The 21,612-nt window shown below is 44.3% G+C and overlaps 1 long non-coding RNA gene across 1 annotated transcript; it reads right to left on the bottom strand.

Moving 5' to 3' along the window:
* Window positions 1–2: 2 nt before the first annotated feature.
* Window positions 3–7,705, bottom strand: LOC146197068 (uncharacterized). The gene is made up of 2 exons (XR_014705660.1): window positions 7,604–7,705; window positions 3–804 (listed from the first exon to the last, which is right to left on the bottom strand). It is a non-coding gene; the product is annotated as an uncharacterized LOC146197068 (long non-coding RNA).
* Between the last annotated feature and the right edge of the window lie 13,907 nt (window positions 7,706–21,612).

Raw genomic sequence — 21,612 nt, 5'->3', positions numbered from 1 at the left:
ACTGGCAGCAACGAAAAAAGCTTTTATTTACAGACAGACACACTCTTTTAAAGACAACATTGCATGCCGGGCCAGCGCACGTCATCAGTTGTACAATCATATCAGAGGCCTTGGCTGGTATAAAACACTTTCCTTTTAAAAACAGGAAGAAATGACAGTTTTGCCTTTTCCTCTTCGATAAATATTCTGTGCTATTGTCTTTCATATTTCTGCCCAGACAGCCTCCGTGTGTACTCTTCTATAATCAAGCTAAGATATTAGGACATTCTAAAGAAATCTTGACACTGCTTACTCGGGTAATGCACGCTGTTGTAAGAGCTCGCCAAAACGCAGCCAAAGAGGCTATGCTCGTAGTATTTGTTTTCCCATTTCATGCATGGCTGCACTTCATCCAACTTAGCAGTCCAAGTTGACCTTGTTGCTACGCTCGGCAGAAATATTTGTAGTACACAGAAATATTATGACGAAAGTCTCTGAATCTTACCTCTCTCGTCATCTTTCCGCCGCCTAATCTAAGATTCCTGAAGATAAGCCTAAAATAATACTCGGTGCTTGTATTCACATTTAAATGACAGATCTCGGACAGCTCATAAATAACATCTAGATAGTGAATAACAAGAATCTTAGCAAAGATGGTGCGCTTCAGTAGACTCAGATAAATAACTTCCGTTATGAAGTTAGACAGCACTGGCGCTTAAACTACGGGTGGAGAATCTATCAGACCGCAAACTCCATCAGTGCCGTTACGTCCCGGAATTCCGTCTTTGCCGTCCTTGCCGTCGGCGCCGCGCGGTCCATCTGGCCCTGCATTTCGCATATGGATGCATTCAAAATGTAAAAAAAGAAAAAGAAAAACGCTAGAATATTAAGCTTTCAACCCGTGCCTAGAAACAGTAGTAGTCGGAATCATTTATAAGACATCAACTATCACGCGGTTTGGACAGATGTGTACTTTGCGGATTTGTAGATGTATTAAATACTCAAATTTTGAAGCTTTATTCTAAGCACAATACGAACGTGGAATAACAGGTAGCCCACAATGCGCTTCGTTTGATCAGCCACTTCTTGCTGCTTCCTTTGGTGCCCTTTTCTTAAAAACTATACTAAAGAACTACTTCCTAAGAGTCACTTTTCTCTTAATCCCGACATTGCTAGCAGTCTACACGGCTACGAGCAAGCGCCGCATAGCTTGCGCTCCCGTATTCGCTTCCCTCATTTGAACCTCTTCCCGTATGCGTATCACTCTCCGTGCAGCTGTTAGAAGCAAAAAAGTGTAATATTCTCCTCCCCTTAGGATTCGTTATTTTCTCTTCCACATTGGTCGCTGACAACTTTCGAAAACCGTTGCTATTCCACTTACCTGCGCCATGTACCGATACAGCTAAAGCTTCGAGAGAATGCTTTCTCGAAGCCTGCCACCGATCAGATGCTGTTCGGACCGCGGACATAACGCGGATGCTACGCAGTGCATAGCCGCAATATAATCGGTGCATGCACCATAATGACGCCCCCAGTGAGAGTAGGAGAGCCATTCTAACGTTACAACGTTACCATTTTTTTATCATCCCTTCCTTTTGGCGCCCCTATTATCCATCATTTCGTCCACAGTTGCTTACTGCGGATAATGGTTGCACTCTTTGAGACTGTGGAGATTAGCACGCGCAGACACGAGGTCCCCTAAAGAGCTTTCATAAATGATGATCTTTGCCAAAATTACACCGCTTATACTTGAGACCACCATTGAAAATGAAGCCGCCCAGACGGATTTAGATGTAACTGCTGACGCCAAGACCTGAAGAATGCTATCACACCGGGACACCACTGCGTTGCAGACCGCCAGTTTGATGCGCGCGTTGCTAGTTTTTAATTTTTTATGAAGGCTTTCTCAATCACAACAGTTACTTGGAAACTATTTCAAACAAGTATACGCAAAGCGCAGTGAAGAATGAATATTATGCTTCTGCAGGTGCTTGCTAATTGAGTCTGTAGACGAGTGTACTTCAAGGATGCGGCAGCGAACAGCACCTATTTTTTCGTATCAGTATTCCGTATACCGGTATACCTTATACCGTATTTCATGTACGATATAACACCATGTACACGATATACGTATAAGGCACACGGGTATACTGGCGCTCTATATAACGTTTTGACTTTGTGCTCAGTAGCAGCTTAGGGCAGAGTGCTCTTTTGCATTGGAGTGATTTCTCTTGTGTGGAGCAGAATGCTATAAGCAGTGTAGAGGTGATGTGCATTAAAGTTGTCGAGGTGCGCAACTCAACGGCGAATCGAACGCCAGAAAACAGCCATCCAAAGTTTATAAATGGCGCGCGTACTCCCTGGTATCCATGCACTTCGCAAACACATCAAAAAGCGTTGCAGTTGCCGTACGTTTTGTATCCCATTGACCTATGATCCATCAACCGCTATTGAAAGAAACAAACTTATCTTGTGGGCACGCAAGCGCCGTGCACGTCTCGCAGCTTTCAAGTCAGAAAAACGCCGATTTGAGTGATAAACTACAACATAGTTATAGAGAGATAGAGCAATTATGTCCCGGTATTGTAGAGAATCAAATGCGTTGAAATGCACAGACTTGTTGAGGCTTATAGATGACGAACAGAGATTTTTGCCAGCTATGGAAGAGCGCTGACATGCCGGTTTACGTAATGAAGAGTTTATAGAGCACGAAGATGGTACAAGCAGGGTAAGTATGAAAAAAGTAGTTAAAAGAGATAAAAGTGTGGAATTCTAACTGAGGCGATTACACGCCAAACCGGAACAAAAAAATATTTTAAGGTTATGGAGCACTGTGCATAGGTATTCGTTCATTCAAGGACATAATCTTGCTCAGTGTTTCTAAAATCCACCGTTGAAGCGAAGGGGACCTAAACTTCTTGTCGAGATATCTTTTGGTTTTTCTTGAGGGCGCTGTCTTAAGAGGAAGTTCGTGCATCGACGCTTCAGTAATAGCCGTGCATCATAATCCAGCACTATGGTGGGTTGAAACCTTCGATATTAGGTAACTGTTTCGCAACTCATTGTACTCAAGCGAGCTGCACGAAACTACACAGCGATTTTCAATCATGCCAACGACGAAAGGCGAAAACTAACAAGAAGTTGCCAACAGGCGATTTCTAAGGCCCTAAGTTACCATCCTTCGAGATGCAAAACGTAGCCCCTGGAAACTTATTTCAGTCAACGTTTTGTTTCTGGTCCAACCAAAGTCCGCTGGTTCAAGTGTGATCTTCTCGCCGAAGATCACAAGACGAAGACAAGTCCACTTGTCGAAACGTTGGCTCGACCTGCGAACTGAGGCGTCCCCCCTTTTACCCTTGTTCAGTGCTCCTTCATACCGTGTAAATCATCTCCTTCCTCTCGTTCTACCTGGATCTTCTGGTCAAGTAACTACAAGGTCCGCAATCTAGCCTGTCGTGTCGACTGAAGTTATTTCAAGCAAACGCATCCTGCCTCATATGCTACTGCCTGAATGTAAATTTGAAATCATAAATAGAAATATTTGACGCCCCAAGGCCACGCATGCGGCTATTAGAGACGCCGTATCAGAATGATGTGTATTGATTTAGACACCTGAGGTTGTCTGACTTGCATGGCTTCACACAGTGCACAGATGTGCTTTACTTTGCCGCCACCGAAATGAGGCCGCGAACGTCATCGCACCTGACCAATCACGGTGACTCAATGCTGCTGCGTCGCATAAGAGGAGCGATGTCTATGATACTAAGAGCAAGGTGTGCAAGTCTTTAACTGGAAAATGTGCATATTGTGGACTTCCGAAAATCAGTGATGTCTGCACGAACGCTGTTGAATTTAAAATGTTTCCTTGCAGGTAAAACCCCTCGTTAACGAAACAGGTCACTGCATGTGAGCCTGATATAGGGGCTTTGCAACGCAAATAAACAACAGCACCATGACATACTGGAGAGGCTCGTCTCTTCCATTAAGCCACACCTTCACGCCTTCTTGGTCACTGCTAGGAATTACAGCATTAGTTACGCAGTTATTATAGCGATAGATTTACAGACCTCGTCCTCCCAGAATAGACTCCTCAACGTCAATGTTGTCGGAATTGGTGCTCTCGGCGTGGTGAGTGAAAAACCACGAGCATGTCCCTGGCATTGTCACATAGCCCGGTGTTGAGTGTTCGGGTGAAGTCACGAGGCCACAATATATGGCTAGGCTGCCAATTCGTGATTTTCTGTGGAGATGTGAGAATGAGATGAGGATCGAACCTTCCATGGACGTTAGAACCAGATTTGGACACGCTACTCCATACAGGCCTCACAGGCATGCTTGTATGCGGAGCACGGTTTATGCGGAACTTTGTGTATATATGTCGAGTGGTCCTCCACGCATGTGGTAGCGACTGTATGCAATGAGCATATGTGCCATAACAGAGACATTAGGTAGGGGATTTGCGATTAGGTATCGAAGTTGATATACGCTAACGAGGAAAAGCAAGAGGAATGATGATGATGATGATGATGACCCTTAAAGATAGAGTTAGTGTTCCTACAAATTTTACTTGGTATTTAATTATTTATTGGCATTCTTTTCATCAACCGTACGTAGCTGCCTATTTACTTTTTTTCAGTGTCAGCGAGATGCATAGACTCGGACCACTCAACCCAGACATAGATGGAACAGAACCGGTATAATAGCCTGATCGCGACTTGCTTGTCGACGGGGATGACCTCTTTGATGTTTGTCTTGTCGCTCCAGCAGCGGTCACACCGTATCGATAATGTAGAGAAACGTGGCCCGCGTGACTCGAAGCGCGCACTAGAAATATTTTTCGCCAAGTTGCGGCAACGTCTCCTCGAACACGATTGAAAGACCATTATCATGACTGACGGTTCTGCCGCATGCAAATGTGGCCGCGTTTAGTTCATTCAACAACAACAGCTTATCTTCGACAAAATCTGCCTCAGCTTTTGGAGCCAAGATGTCAGCTTTAAGCTTGGAGATTGCAGCGAAGAGAAACATGGCCTTGGTCTCTGTATTTGTCGCTTCATCATTGATGGCGATGAACGTGCACAGGGACCGCAGCTTCGCAGGGGGGGCTCTTCAGGCGGCAGTGAAAAAGAACTAAGGGCTTTACAGTGAAAAGCGCCTTCTCCAGCCGAGTCCATATAACTAATTGTCTGGGCAGGCCAGTTCCCCCTGCCATTGAGAGTAGCTTTTGAAAGGGGTCGGTTACGCATGTGTAGTACTGCTGGAAATCTGTTTGGCAAGTTGTGTACATTCTCCTTCATGTTTGAGCGCTTATACATACGCATATATGCTTCACAGAATTAGAAAAATTCGGCAACGAAAACGTGAAAAAAATAAAAGTAAAAAACCGCTAGTGGATAGTATCCACGCCCTGAGGTAAACTGACAAGAACGCCATTATCGTAACGCCGCATTTTGTGTCTCAAGTTAGTGGCAAGATCGTTTACGACATGGAATTTGAAGTAAATACTTTTTGAGATAGTCATCTCCACAATTCAAACTTTTGTTCAATGGCTCAGTCCGGTGCATGCAATTTCGCAGAGCGAATAGTTGGGAACTTTGTAGTTGTTTGTATGAATATTATTAAAAATTTCCTGTATTCGAAAATAAAATAAGAGCAAAGAAGGATATAAGCGAGGCTGAAATGGAGAACGAGACCATCCACAGCATATGCCTACCAGCTGCTCGCATATGTTTAAAAGAAAAATATCGTAAGCTTGGTTGATAAGTAGCATATATTTATACGGTTATTTTTTATTTAATGCTATTACAGCGTCTGCGTATTTTCCCCGCAAAAGACCTATTCGCAGAGCCACCGCTCATACGCAAGTGCTCATTGATGTGCAAGCAAACATTTTGACTTCTAAAAATGTTTTTTTTTCGAAACTGCATTCAGGCCCATGAATATTCATCAATAAATGAGGATAATATAAAAATGTCTTCCTAAATGTTATGACTCCGTGAAAAATTCCGTAAATAGATGCGTCTGCTATAAATGATGCCTTACTTTTTCAATAAGATTGAAATCTGGTCTAGTTGGACGAAGTTCATAGTGAAAATGTCTGAGCGCGTGCATACTCTCTCAGTGCGTGTAAACTGTGCGACCAAAAAGTATCATCGCGAACATTTTTTTCAACATTCATGGCTGTTCCCTTTAAACAACCGCTTACAAGAAGAAGGGAGAAACGCAACTGTAAGGCTGACATTCTGTGACTCTGTAAGCAAGCTGCGGGTGTGTGCTTTTAATAAAAGGAACCAAGAGAAGCCGTTCCGCACCACCACGACACAATAACTTTCTTCCCTCTCTAAACGCCATGGAATGAAAATATCACTCACAGCGACCAGAATCATCTCTCTTGTGCACCTGCGAGTACGTCAGCGCGTGCACACAGTGAAGGAGAGGGCGCCAGCGGCGCGAGCAGCGCGCGGACCAGTCAAGACGTGCGTGATTCAATGCGCTCCGCCGTTAACGTTACTGGACAGTAGTTTAGAAATGACCGCTAGGGGAGAGAGGCGGCGCTGGTGTAGTGGGAGCAAACTTCAGGTGCGCTTCCCTATAGGGAGGTAGTCTGAATTGCAACCTGTGCGCACGCGAAGAAAGACAGTAGCGACACAATGAACAGAACATGCCGCAGAAAATCCTCAAGCAAACAGCCGCGATATCAGTGTTGCGAGAGCATTACGAAACTGTGACAGTCTTTATGAACGCCAACACTTTTACAGAGAAACGCAGCTTTCATTTATTAACTAAAATCCCGCAGTAACTAAAAAAAGTAACAGGTACATATTTTATATACTTAGAGAAAGATTTTAGTTTTTTTTTTAAGCGAAACCGAAAGCAGCGATAGTGGCGCCACAAACGTTTGGCGCCATACACCAGAATTATTTCAACAGCCTTTTAGTTCTGCCGCGTAGCAGCGGCACAACTCCTTCGAGCTTAATCGCGATTGAAAATCTCAAGCTTGAAGGCTATCGACGTAATCGCGTTTGAAAATGGCCGTGTACGGTCCACGGAATATGCCGTGTAAAACAGGTTGTGGGCTTTTTTTTTTCATAGCTGCTTTATTTTATGCACTCTGCAACGGGGTGCAAAAGGAAAGCTTTTAGTATTGGCCTTGCTCACCGGGCACGTTTATAGGTGTTATATAACGCACCGCGGAGACAAGTCCTGAGACAAATCGTTTCTGCCACTCAAAGGCTGATATAACTAAGCATGCAATTGAGTATGTGACTCTGTCTTCCTCGCTTCGTTTTGGCTACTTCTATTCTTTTGGAGCTTCAAAGTTTAACCACCATCAGTTTTAAATAACACGCGCCGCGAGTTACACGAAACGCTTGCGCTACCGCGAGGAGCACGCGAAGTACGAGAAATATTCCCCTCAAGTGGCAGCCCAGCAGACGAACAATGTGTTGGAACAATGATGGTATTTTAGTGCTGGTATAAGAATAATGTAGTGTAGTAAAGCACAATATATTATAGAAGTAATAATGTTATAGTGTGATACAGTGTAAAAGTGCTGGCATAATAATGGTATATAATGCTTGCGTCACGTTCTCATCCATGTTACTGATTCGTTGACCAAGCTCACCTTTGTCTCCCTTCATGCCGGGTGGCCCGACAAGTCCTGGAAATCCCTGAGGCCCCTGCAGTCCCACGTCACCTTTTCTCCCGGGGTTGCCCGGAACACCTGCACATCGAAGAGCGGAGCGTCTCAGACCGCTCAACCTTTAAATAGACGTTTTATAAGGGAGAAAACTAAGCGCAAGTCAGACGAACAGAAGACAGGAGACGGGAGCTTTGCGGTTACTTTTCTCCCGTATGGTCATAAACTAACTAGCCCAGTAACAAATTTTCCTTCGGTGTGTTTTATAAGCCCCCTGTAGATTCAGAAAAATTCTTTTCTTCAGTGCAACTAGCATTTTCCGCCACTTAATTGCTGCATTTCTAGTGACCTGGTATCTATTTGAAGAAGGATCCATTATTCCACCGCTCACGTTGATTAAGCTGGGCTCATTTTATTCGCATTTATTCGTATGCATTAAATAAAAATTCAATACGCACGAACTGATCTACTGTCTACTGCGTTGTAGCACTACTTGTCTTGCGATAACATTTGAGCTATCTTCTACATCTTTCTCTGGTGCGGGTCCTTATGAAGCTGCAGTTATTGGTGGCAACCTCCAATCGGCGTGCCTTTACTATTTTCCTACGTGGTCCAAGTTTGAACTCGCCATATAACTGATCCTTCGTTATGCAGTAAGTAGAGTAATCCGTCATCAGACTAAAATTGAAAATAGTTCTACGTTTTCTTGGTATATCACTACTCCTCCCGGCGGAAATTGCGATTATTTCGTTATTGAATTAAGGGCGCTACTGTTCCGCAAGGACGGATTTGTTGCATTAAGGACGGTACTGTTCGACAATCAGAAATAAGAATTGTCGCCATTTACACAGTCAGTATATCTGGAAGAATATATCTGGACTGAAGCCTTACAAAAAATTCTTTCACACCAGAAGTAAACAAATATGGGACGTTCCTCGAACGAGGACGTTATACGGTAACCAGAGCCTTCGTTTTACTTTACCATGCATATTAAATCATTATAGCATACATAACCCAAACATCTTTACCGCTTCAATTAAGGACTTTGAGCTATATTTTATTAATTCCGCACTGTCTCTTTGTACTTTCCGTTCCTTGCCTTAAACATTATTACAAGAATAGTCACTTCATTTTCATTATGTTTTGCCATGTTTCGTGCATACTGTTACGTTATTGTGGGCCGTTAATTTACTGTGCAGGTTTTTAACTTGTTGTTTCATTTGTATATATGTGCTCTATCTGTGCCTCATAATTTTCATGTTATATATGTGTATCTTCACCTTAATGTCAGACGTCCTGTTGCTCTGCCATTAATGGGCCTCGAGCATCTCTCAAGCTATCGTTGTAGCTTTTCACCCGAGGCTTATTTCCTGTATATTACTAGAAATACATTTTTTCAATTCAATTCAGTGTCAGACGTGATGCACAGAGCCTGAAATAGTTGAAACGTACAAAATTTACGCAAATAACAAAATCTGCTTTGTAGCGGAAAGTGATGTATCGCATTTTAATCATTTCTCTTATTTACCTACTCTGACTGCCTCTGAATGCATGCATGTCCCATCTGATGCGTTGAGGCAAAAACTATCATTCATAAGAAAAACCAGTAGCTCCTTCACAAAAAACTAGAGTTAGTGTAACTAAATATACGCACTTCGGACATGCCAGTTGAATGCTCACCTGGCGCTCCTTTTGCCCCTGGAGGTCCCTGGGGTCCAGGGAGTCCGTCCTTTCCTTTTAAAAACAGGGAAGAAACGATACCTAAGCCTTTTACACTTCGATGAATATTTAGTTCTTTGTCTTTGGCGTTTCTGCGCGAACAGTTTTCATATCTACTCTGCTATTATCAAGCCATGATATTAGGACATTGCAAATACATTTTGACACTGCTTACTGGGGTCATGCACGCTGATGCGAGCGCTCGACAAAAACCAGCCAAAGCGGCTACGCTCACAGTATTTGCCTTCTCATTTCATGCTTAGCTGTCTGTCAACCAACTAAGCAGCCCTAGGTGGCCTTGTTGCTCGGCAGAAATACTCAGAAGCAGTATGACGAAGGTCTCAGAATGATAACTCTCTCTTGCTGTTCCCACAGCCTAATCTATGTATCCCAACTAGATACAGCCCAAAAGAATGCTTGGTGCTCGTACCACGTTTAAATGACAGATCCCAGACAACACGAAACCAAATAAAATCAAGATCATGAATAACAAGAATCTCAGCAATGATGGTGCGTTTCAGTACACTCAGCTGATTAACTGCTGTTATGATGTTAGGCACCAAAAATCTATGGTGTTTAATGGTGCCGAATTTGTGGGTAGAAACCAATCTTACCGTCAACTCCATCGGCGCCGTTTCGTCCCGGAGTTCCGTCTTTGCCGTCTTTGCCGTCGGCGCCCGGACGCCCGTCTGGCCCTGCATTTTGAATTTGGATGCATTCAAAATTTTTTATCAGAAAAGAAAAAAAAACAACACTCCAATAAGAAGCTTTCAGCCCGTGTCTAGAAACAGAAGTGGTCGGAATCATTTAGAAGACATCAACTGTCACGTGGTTTGGAAAGACGTGTACTTCGGTGACGTTTTATAAGTAATAAATAATAAAATCGGGAAGTTCTATTCCAAGAGAAAGATACAAGGTTTTCAATGCGAATTTTCGGAAAATAGGAAGAAGAGATAAGAATGCCTTCCTGAACATACAGTGCCAAGCAGTTGAGGACAACAGCCAATTGAGGAACACAAGAGCTCTGTATAAGACAATCAAAGATATCAAAGGAAGCTTCTGTGCTAAGCTGGGCGTCATAAAGGACAAACGAGGCAGGGACCTCACTGAAGCCTCAGATATAAAAAAAGGTGGCAGGAATACACAGAACTGTACAAGAAGGACCCGGATGTGCAAACCCAACATAAGACGGTTCTGATTACTGATCTCGAGCCGGGCAGCCTGAAGAGTGAAGTTGAATGGGCCTTAGCCATCCTTGCTAAGAACAAAGCTAGCGGAAATGATGGCATTCCAGCTGAGTTGCTTCAAAACCTCAACCATGACGCTGTTAATGTTCTGTATACATTATGTCAGCGAATTTGGACAACCCTGCAGTGGCCACAGGAGTGAAGGAGATCAGTTTACATCCCCATTCCAAAGAAAGGCAGTGCCAAAGATTGTTCCAACTACCGCACGATCGCGCTTATTTCTCATGCTAGCAAGGTGATGTTAAAAATCCTCCAAGGTAGGCAGCAGTATGTGGATCAGGAGCTTCAGGACGTGCAAGCTGGGTTTCGCAAGGGCAGAGGAACTAGAGACCAGATTGCCAACCTTCACTGGATCATGGAAAAAGCAAGAGAGTTCCAGAAATCCATCTACTTCGGCTTTATTGATCATGCGAAAGAGTTTGACTGCGTAGATCACAGCAGATTGTGGCAAACTCTCCAAGAGATGGGAGTTACAATTCACCTCATCTGTCTCCTCAGGAACCTGTATGAAGGGCAAGAGGCCACATTTAGAACTGGGCATGGTCTTACCGATTGGTTTCCGATTGAAAAAAGAGTGAGACAAGTCTGCACATTGTCGCCTTGCCTATTTAACCTATATGCTGAGTGCATCATGAGGAAGGCCGGTCTGGACGAGTCTTCAGCTGGAGTGAAGATTGCTTGGAAACTTATCAACAACCTTAGATATGCGGATGATACCACTTTAATGGCAGAAAGTGAAGTGGAACTCAAGAGACTTCTGATGCGCGTACAAGAAGAGAGTGAGAAGTTTGGACTTAAACTGAACATTAAAGAGACAAAGATCATGGCGTCTTGCCCTATCAAGTCCTGGAGCATCAAGGGACAAGAAGTGGAAGCTGTGACAGATTTTCTCTTCTTGGGCTCCAAGATTACCCCGGAAGGAGACTGCAGCCATGAAATTAGGAGACGCCTGCTCCTGGGAAAGAGAGCCATGGCTAGTCTTGACCGCCCAGTAAGGAGCAGATACATTGCACGGCTAACCAAGATCCGTATAACTCGTGCTATGGTCTTTTCAGTTGTGATCTATGGATACGAGTTGGACTGTGAAGAAGGCTGACCGCCGAATAATTGACGCGTTTGAATTGTGGTGCTGGCCGAGACTACTCAGAGTTCCTTGGACTGTCAAAAGATCAAATCAGTCGATATTGTCGACCATAAACCCTAACTGCTCATTGGAGGGTCAAATTCTAAAAAAAAGGTCATCTGATGAGAAGAGAGGAGTCGCTGGAGAAAGATTTGATGTTGGGAAAGGTTGAGGGTCACCGGAGAAGGGGTAGGCATCGAACGCGATGGTTAGATGGCATCCTCGAGGCGCTGCAGATGAAGTTATGTGATGTTAGGAAGATAGTGAGAGAGCGGAAAGCGTGGCGTGATATGGTCCATAGGGTCACGAAGAGTCGGACACGACTGAACGACTGAACTGAACTGATTCCAAGCACAAGGTGAAGTACGCAGGCGGGAAAACAAGGAGCATATGACGCGCTTCGTTTGGTCAGCCACTCTTTCCTGCTCTTTTTGATGTCCCTTTCCTTTAAAATTATGCGTAACAACCACTTCCTAAGTGTGACTTTCCTGTGCATCCCGACAGTGCAAGCAGTGTGCAGGGCTCAAAGCAAGAGCCGCATACGGCGCGGTCACGTGTTCGTTTCAATCATGTGAGCCTCTTCCCTTAAGTATTATCTCCATTTCAGTTATCCGAAGCAGGAAAGTGTAATCTTGTCCTCCTCTTACGACTTGTTTTTAGCTCATCATCAGGTCACCAATGAAAGGAAGCGAGGAGGATAACATGAGGGACATAGTTGGGGACGGCGTATATGGAAACAGAACTCTACTGGCACCATGCTGAGCATTGAAAGCTATTCACCTCCCGATACGACCATTCTCATTTGGGCCGCACGGCTACCGGCAGCCTGTCGCCGATCAGATGTTGCTCGGACTGCGGGCTTAACGCAGAAAATCACTTGATGATACGCAGTGTATAGCCGCAATATACTCGGTGCGTGCACCGTTGCGCACGCACTGTGCATATCTCCGTGAGAAAAGGAAGGATAATGCCTTTACGGGATGAAACTGCGAAGATTACCATACGTAGAAGTCAGGCTCCCTAGATAGCTTTCATAAATGATCTGTATCAAAATTAAGGCGCCTATACTGAGACCGTCACTGAAATCGAAGCCGCCCAGCCGGAGTTAGGTGTAATGCTGACGCCAAGACCTGAAGATTGTTAACAGACCGGGACACCACTGCATTGCGGAGTGCACTTTCGATGCGGGGCTTGCTAGGTTTTTACTTTTTATGAAGACTTTTTCAACTGAAACAGTCGCGCGGAAGCTAGTTCGAACAAGTATTTACAGAGCACCGTAATGCACGATTTGTGTTTTTCAAGGATGCGGCAGCGAAAAGCAGCTATTTTTCGTGCGAGTATTGCGTATACCGGTATACGTTATACCGTATTCTATGTAGTATACAACACCGTGTGTACGATGTACGTATAAGGCAATCGGGTATACCGGAACTCCATATAACGCTTTCACATTATGCTGTGTCACAGCTTACGGCATCGTGCTCCTTTGCATTGAAGTGATTTTTCTTGTGTTGAAGAAGAATAAATCAGCAGCGTAGAGGTGATGTGCATTAAAGTGGTCTAAGTACGCAACGCAACGGCGGCTCGAACGTCCGAAAACAGGCATAAAATGTTTATAATTGGCTGCCGCACTCCCTAGTTCCCATGCACTTCCGAAACACATATAAAGCACAACAGGTGCCATACCTTCCAGCTCCCATTGATTTCTGATCCACCAGCCCCCATTAAACAAATAGACCTGTCATCTTGTGGGCACGTAAACGCCTGGGTATGTCTCGCATTTTGTAAGTTGTAAAAGCGACAATTTGTGAGATAAATTGCAACATAGCGATAAATAGATAGAACAATGATATATGCCAGTGTTATAGAGAATCAAATGCATTGAAATGTACTGATAGGCATAGGCTCTGAGATGGCGAGCAGAGATTGTAGCCAGCTTTGGAAGAGCGCTGACATACCGTCTAAGGATATGAACTGTTCATGTAGGACGAAGCTCGTATGAGAAGCGTATGCAAGGTAAAATTAGTTCAAAGAGATAAAAGTGTTCGATTTCAACTGAGGCGATTACACGTCAAAGCGGAACATAAAAATATTTCAAGGTTAGTGATGAAGTGAAATGCTCTTTAGATGGACAGACAACAATTGAATGCACGGCGGTGTGATGGAGCATTGTGCATTGGTACTCGTTCATTCAGAGACACCCCCCGTGCTCAGTGTTTCTACTATCCACGCATACTCAATCACAGTTGAGGCGAATGAGACCCATACTTTTTGTCGAGAGACCTTTCGGTATTTCTGAGGGCGCTGTCGGCCGATGAAGTTCGTGCATTGCATAAGCTGCGAAGCCTTCATAATGACCATGAATCAAAATCCAGCCTAATAGTGGGTTTACACAGAAATTGGACAACTGCGTCGCCACTCCTTCGATTCAAGCGCGCTGCACAAAACTACACGGCGCTTCGAAGAAAATGACTGCGACAAAAGACGAAAACAGGCAAAAAGTCACCAACAGGAGATTTCTCAGTCCCTAAATCGCCATCCTTCGATATGCAAAAAGTCACCATCAAAACTGATTTTATTCGAGAGTTTGTTTCTGGCCCAACCGAAGTCCCCTAATTCAGATGTGAATGTCTGGTCAAGTGAATAGATGGCCGCGATCTGGACTACTGTGTCCAAATATGTTATTGCAAGATAACGCATCCTGTCCCATATTCTAATGCCTGAATGTATATTTGAAGTGATAAATAAAGATATTTGACGTCCCAATACCACACACGCGGCTATGAAGGATGCCGTATCTGAAGGATGCTGATTAATTTAGACCCCTGGGAATAATTAACTTGCATGGCATTACACAGCGCTAGGTGTGTTTTACTTTGCCTCAACCGAAATGAGGCCGCGAACGTCATCGCCACTGAGTCACGAGGGTGACTCAATGCTGCTGCATCGCATAAGAGGAGAGATGTCCCAGATACTAAGCGCAAGGTGTGCAAGTGTTCAACTGGAAAGCCTTTATATTACGGATTTCTAAAAATCACTGATGCCTGCACGAACGGTGTTGAATCTAAAATATTTCCTTGCCGGTAAAATCCTTCGTTAAAGAAAGAGGTCGCTGCAGGTAAACATATTCGATATTCGGGCTTTGCAACTCAAATAGAGAGCATCGCCATGGCATACTCGAGCGGCTTTTCTCTTCTATCAACGCGCATCGTCACGTCTTTTTGTTCACTGTTAGGCATTACGGCATTATTTACGCGGTTGTTATAGCGATAGCGTTACAGCCCCGTCCTCCCAGAATATCCTTCCTTAGCGTCGATGTCGGCGTCGATGCTTTCGGCGTGGTGAGCAAAGAACGACAAGCTTGTCTCTCGCAGGGTCACAGGACCAGGCTTTGCTTGATCGACGTGCTGCGTGATGTGACGAGGCCAAATTATATGGCCGGGATGCCAATTCGGGCTTTTGGTTTGCGATGTGAGGCTAAGATGAGTATCGAGCTTTCCAGTACACCAGTCGGGCAGGCTACCCATAGAGGTCTCAAGGGCAGGTTCTTATACGGCATGCATGGTTAATGTGGAATTTTGTCTACATATGTCGGGTGGTCCTCCATGTATTGTTGGTAGCTCACGATTTTATGCAAATGAGCACATGTGTAGGAATAGACACCAGTTAAAGGATCTGTGATTAGGGGAGTATTAAAGTTCATGACGCTCGTATCAAAGGTGCTGTTAAATAATGGTATATAATGCTGGTGTCATGCTCTCACCCACATGACATTTTCGTTGACTAAGCTCACCTTTGTCTCCCTTTAAGCCTGGTGGTCCGATAGGTCCTGGAAATCCCGGAGGCCCCTGCAGCCCCACGTCACCTTTCTTCCCGGGGATGCCAGGAATACCTGCATATCGAAGTGTGGAGCGTCACTGGCAGCGAGACATACGGACTTAGACCGCTCAACCCTGGCGTAGATTGTTTGTCTCAGTGTCGATTTAAAAAAATTTTTCTGCAGTGCAACTAGAATTTTCTGCGGCTTAATTGCTACATTTCACGTGACATGGTATATATTTGAAGAGGTAGCCGGCATCCCACAGCACACATTGATTAAGCTGGCTTCATTTTATTCGCTATTATTCGTATGCCGCAAATAAATATTGAATACGAACGAATTACTGTACTGTGTATTGCATTGTGGCACAACTTGCCTGTCGATAACCTTTAGGCTATCCTCTTCATCTTTGTTTGGTGCGGGTCCTTGTGAAACCTTCGTTATTGGTGATAACCTCCAATCGGCGTGCTTTGCTATTTTGCTAAGTGGTCCAAATTTTTACTCCTCACTTCTTCGATCCTTCGCTATGCGCTAATTACGAGTAATTCATGAGCAGACCAAAATTTAAAATAGTTTTACGTTTTATTTTTTGGTATATCACAACTGCCGAAGGAAGTCGCGATTGTTTCGTTGTTTAATTAAGGGCGTTACTATTTCTTAAGGACGGATCTGTTGCATTAAGGACGGGTACTGTTCGACAATCAGAAATAAGAACTGTCGCCATTTACATAGTCAGTGTCAGACGTGATGGACAAAGCATTAAATAGTTAAGACGTATGAAATTTATGCAGACAACAAAATCTGCTTCGTAGTGGACAGTGATGTGTTGCATTTTAATCATTTCCCTTATTCAACCTTCTCTGACTGCCTCTGGATGCATGCATGCATCCTATGATGCATTGAGGCAAAAATTATAATTCATAAAAAAAAAAAGAGTAGCTCGTTTATAGAACACTGCATCTAGCGGAATTAAATATACGCACGTTGGACATGCCCTTCACTGCTCACCTGCGGCTCCTTTTGCACCTGGTGGTCCCTCGGGTCCCGGGAGTCCGTCATTTCCTTTTAAAACAGGGAAGAAATGACAGCTTAGCCTTTTCCCCTTCGATCAATATTTCCTGCTTTCTCTTTCGCGTTTCTGCCTGGCAGCTTTCTTTAAATCGTAAAAAAAAATGATATTTGAAGTCCCATTGCCCCACATGCGGCCATTAGGAATGCCGTATAAGAAGGATGCGGATTAATTTAGACACCTGGGGTTTTTTGACTTGCATGAAATCTTACAGAGCGCAGGTGTGTTTTTGCCTCCACCGAAATGAGGTCACGAACGTCATTACCACTGAGCCACGACGGCGGCTCAATTCAGCTGCATCCCGTAAGAGGAGATATGTCTATGAGATCAAGTGTAAGGTGTGCAAGCCTTAACCGGAAACCTTCTCTATCATCAGGTGGCATCTCCACGCCTTCTTGTTCTCTGTTAGGAATTACAGCATTATTTACACGGTTGTTATAGCTATACCGTTACAGCCCCGTCGTCTACGAATATCCTTCCTAAATGCCAATGTTAGCATTCGTAATCTCGGCATGATGAGCGAAAAACCACAACCACGATCATGTTTCTGGCAGGGTCACAGCCCAGCATTGACTGTTCGACAGACTGTGTGATGTAACGAGGCCAAATAATATTGCCGGGCTGCCAATTCGAGCTTTTGTTTTGAGATGTGAGGTTGCGATGAGGATAGAACCTTCAAGGGACGTTAGAACCCGATTCCGGCACGCTACTTCTTAGAGGCCTACCAGCAATTTCGTATGCGACATGCATGGTTGAAGCGGAGCTTTGTGCATATATACGGGTGGCCCTTCAAGTATTTTTGGTAGCTCTAGGCTCTATGCAATGAAATTATGTGCTATAACAGAGAGAGGCAAGAAATTTGTGATTAGGTGAGTGTCATAGTTCATTTTCGCGAACAAGGGACCACAATGGGAACTGCAGACGAGGGCCATTAACGTCGCCGCACCATATCCTTAAAGTTGGAGCTCAAGTGTTTCTACACGCTTTTATTGGTATTTAATACTCTATTGTGATTTCGTTTCATCAACAGTTCAGTTCAGTCCAATTGTTCATCCGTGTCCGACTCTTCGTGACCCTATGGACCATATCACGCCACGCTTTCCGGTCTCTCACTATCTTCCTAACATCACATAACTTCATCTGCAGCGCCTCGAGGACGCCACCTAACCATCGCGTTCGCTGCCTACCCCTTCTCCGGTGACCCTCAACCTTTCCCAACATTAAATCTTTCTCCAGCGACTCCTCTCTTCTCATCAGATGACCAAAGTAGCTGAGCTTTAACTTTAGAATTTGACCCTGCAATGAGCTGTCAGGGTTTATGGTCGATAATATCGACTGATTTGATCTTCTGGCAGTCCAAGGAACTCTCAAGAGTCTCCGCCAGCACCACAATTCAAACGCGTCTATTCTTCGGCGGTCAGCCTTCTTCACAGTCCAACTCTCGCATCCATACATCACAACTGGAAAGACCATAGCACGAGTTATACGGATCTTGGTTGGCAGACTAATGTCTCTGCTCTTTACTAGGCGGTCAAGGCTAGCCATGGCTCTCCTTCCCAGAAGCATCGTCTCCTAATTTCATGGCTGCAGTCTCCTTCCGGGGTTATCTTGGAGCCCAAGAAGTGAAAATCTGTCACAACTTCTACTTCTTGTCCCTTGATGCTCCAGGACTTGATGGGGCAAGACGCCATGATATTTGTCTTTGTAATGTTCAGTTTAAGCCCAAACTTCTCACTCTCTTCTTGTACGTGCATCAGAAGTGTCTTGAGTTCCACTTCACTTTCTGCCATTAAAGTGGTATCATCCGCATATCTAAGGTTGTTGATACGTTTCCTAGCAATCTTCACTCCAGGTGAAGACTCGTCCAGACCGGCCTTCCTCATGATGCACTCAGCATATAGGTTAAATAGGCAGGGCGACAGTATGCAGCCTTGTCTCACTCATTTCTTAATCGGAAACCAATCAGTAAGACCATGCCCAGTTCTGACTGTGGCCTCTTGCCCTTCATACAGGTTCCTGAGGAGACAGATGAGGTGATTTGGAACTCCCATCTTCATCAACAGTAAGTAGATGCTTATTTATTTTTAGTTAACTGGCGGCGAGATACATGGACTCAGAGTGCTCAACCCTGACGTATATGGAACAGAGCCGGTATAATAGCCCGATCGCGACCCGCTTCTCGACAGGGATGGCCTCTTTCATGTTTGCGTCTTTTCGCTCCAGCACGAGTCGAACCGTACCGACAATGTAGCGAAACGTGGGCGGCATGACCTGGAAAGCGCACCTAAAGTACGTTTCGCCGCGTAGCGGTACCGTCTCCTGCAGCCACCTAGTGCTGCGATTGAAAGACCATCTTCACGACCAACGGTTCTGCCGCGTGCAAATGTGGCCTCACCAAGTCCATTCAATAGCAACAGCTCTTCTTCGATAATATCTGCCTCATCTTTTGACGTCTCGATGCCATCGTCAAGCTGGGAGATTGCAGCGAGAACCAACACCTTGGTTCTCCGCTTGGGCATTGATGGCGATGAGAATGAGACCGCAGCTTCGCAGGTGGGTGTTGCAGGCGTCACTCTAAAAAACTATCTTGGGGCTTTACAGTGAAAAAGTAGCCTCTCTAGTCGATTACTAATAATTGTCCGGGCAGGCCAGTTCCCCCTACCATTGACAGTAGCTCTTGAAAAGGGTCAGTTCTGCATGTGTTGGGCTGCTGCAAATTATTTGTGCAGTCGAGTGCTTTTTCGTTCGTGTTTAATCGCTTGCACATACGTATATATGCTTCAGAGTATTAGAAGAATTTGGCAACGCGAACGTGAAAATTGTTTCAAAATATACCAGTGGATCATGCACATTTCTTGAGGCAAATTGACTAAAACCCTATTATCGTAACGGCGCATTTAGTGTCTCAAGTAAGTGGTAAGCGAATTTACTACGTAGAATTTGAAGTAGCGAACTCTTTTGAAGTAGTGCTCTTCACAATTCAAAACTTTGTTCTATGGCTATGTGCCGTGCATACAATTTCGCTTACCGAATATTTGCGATTTTATATTTTTTTCCTGCGAAAAATAATAAACATTTTCTTTACTTTAACAACCCCGGAGGCTATATACGAGGCTGAAGAGAAAAACGAGACCATCCACCGAATATGCTCAAAATTCTATCAGCTTCTGAGTTATGTTCAACAGAGCACTGCTTAAGCTTGGCGAATAAGTACCAAGCAGATAAACGGTTCTTTATTTTGGTAAAGCTATCATAATGCGCATATCACCAAAACAACCTTTTCTCAGAGCCATCACTCAAACTCAAGTGCTCGCTGATGCGCAAGCAAACACTTTGGTTTCTAAAAAATTTGTTTCGAAATTGCATTCGTGTACACAAACACTCGTCATTAAATAACAATAATAGAGAAATGCATATCTAGATGTTACGATTCTGTGCAAACATTTGGTACATAAATGTGTCTGAAATAATTGATGTCATACTTTATTAATAACATAGAAATGTGGTGCATTTGCGGGTGAAAACTTGCAGGCGCGTGTCCTCTCTTTCTCTCTCCCTCTCTTCCTCTGTGCTTATAAACTGTGCGACCAAAACGTTTTATCGCAAACATTGTTTTTAGCATTTATGACTGCACCCTCTAAAGCAACAGCTTGCAAGAAGTGGCAAAACCACTAGTAATTGCTGACACTCTGTTACACTGCATGCATGACGCTGTTGTGACTTTTAATAAAAAAGAGCCAAGAGAAGCCGTTCCTCAACTCACGACATAACGTCCTTCCCGCGCGAGCAGCGTGCGTACAGCGCGCGTATCAGTCACGACGAGGTTGATTCAACGTGCTCCGCTGGCGACATTACCGGGCAGTATCTCAGAAATGACCGCCAGGGGAGAGAGGCGGCGCTGTTATAGAGGGAGCAAACTTCAGGTGTTCTTCCCTATAGGGAGATGGACTGGATTGCAGCCGGCTCGCATGCGAAGAAACACAGCAGCGACACAGCGTACTGAACGTGCCGCAGAAAACCCGCAGGAAAACGGTCGCGATATCAGTGCTGAGACAACATTTGAAAACTGCGACAATTCGTACGAACGCCAACATGTTGAAAATGAAACGAAGTTTTTATTTAATAACACATAAAATCCAGTAGTAACTAAAACAGAAAGTAAAAGTTATTTTTTGTTTTATTTTTATAAAAAGATTTTAGTTCTTTAAGGAAAACCGACAGCAACGACAGTGGCGCCCCAAAAGTTTGACGCCAAACACACGAACGATTTCAACTGCGTTTGTCGCATTTTGTCGCGTATCGGCACAACTCCTTCGAGTTCAATCACAAATGACAACATCGATGCCTATGGAGTTAATCGCCTTTGAAAATGGCCGTGGTATGGTCCACGGAACCTACCGTGTAAAACACGTTGTGGTAATTGTTTTTCCTAGCTGGTTTATTATCTATACACTGCAAAGTGGTACAAAAGGAAATCTCTGGGTATTGCCTTTGCTCATCGGGCACGTTTATTAGTGTTATATAACGCACCGCGCAGACGAGTCCTGAGACGAATTGCTTCTGCCAAGTAAAGGGTGATATTACTAAGCATGGAACGTATGCGTGAATCTGTATTCCTTGCTTAGTTTTCGATACTTCTATTCATTTAGAGATAACGAAGTCGAAGCACAATCAGTGTTGAATAACACGCGTTGCGAATTACACGAATCGCATGCGCCATACCGAGAGGAGCACGCGAAGTACGAGAAGTATACCACTGAAGTGGTAGCCCAGCATCCGACCAATGTGCTGGTATAATGATGGTAATTTAGTGCCGGTACAATAATACTATAGTGTAGTATCGCACAATATATTACAAAGGTAAAAATGCTATAGAAGTATTATAAGAAAGTATAAACGTGCTGGTATAATAAGGGCATATAAAGCTGGTGTCGCACTCTCACCCTACATGACTGATTCGTTGACCCAGCTCACCTTTGTCTCCCTTCATGCCCGGTATTCCGATGAATCCTAGAA

The sequence above is a fragment of the Amblyomma maculatum genome, chromosome 3, assembly GCF_055883805.1.
Source record: "Amblyomma maculatum isolate TAMU_Amacu chromosome 3, ASM5588380v1, whole genome shotgun sequence".
NCBI classification, from domain to species: Eukaryota; Metazoa; Arthropoda; class Arachnida; order Ixodida; family Ixodidae; genus Amblyomma; species Amblyomma maculatum.
Note: the sequence above shows the minus strand (reverse complement) of the source record. Positions and strands in the feature narration are given on the sequence as shown.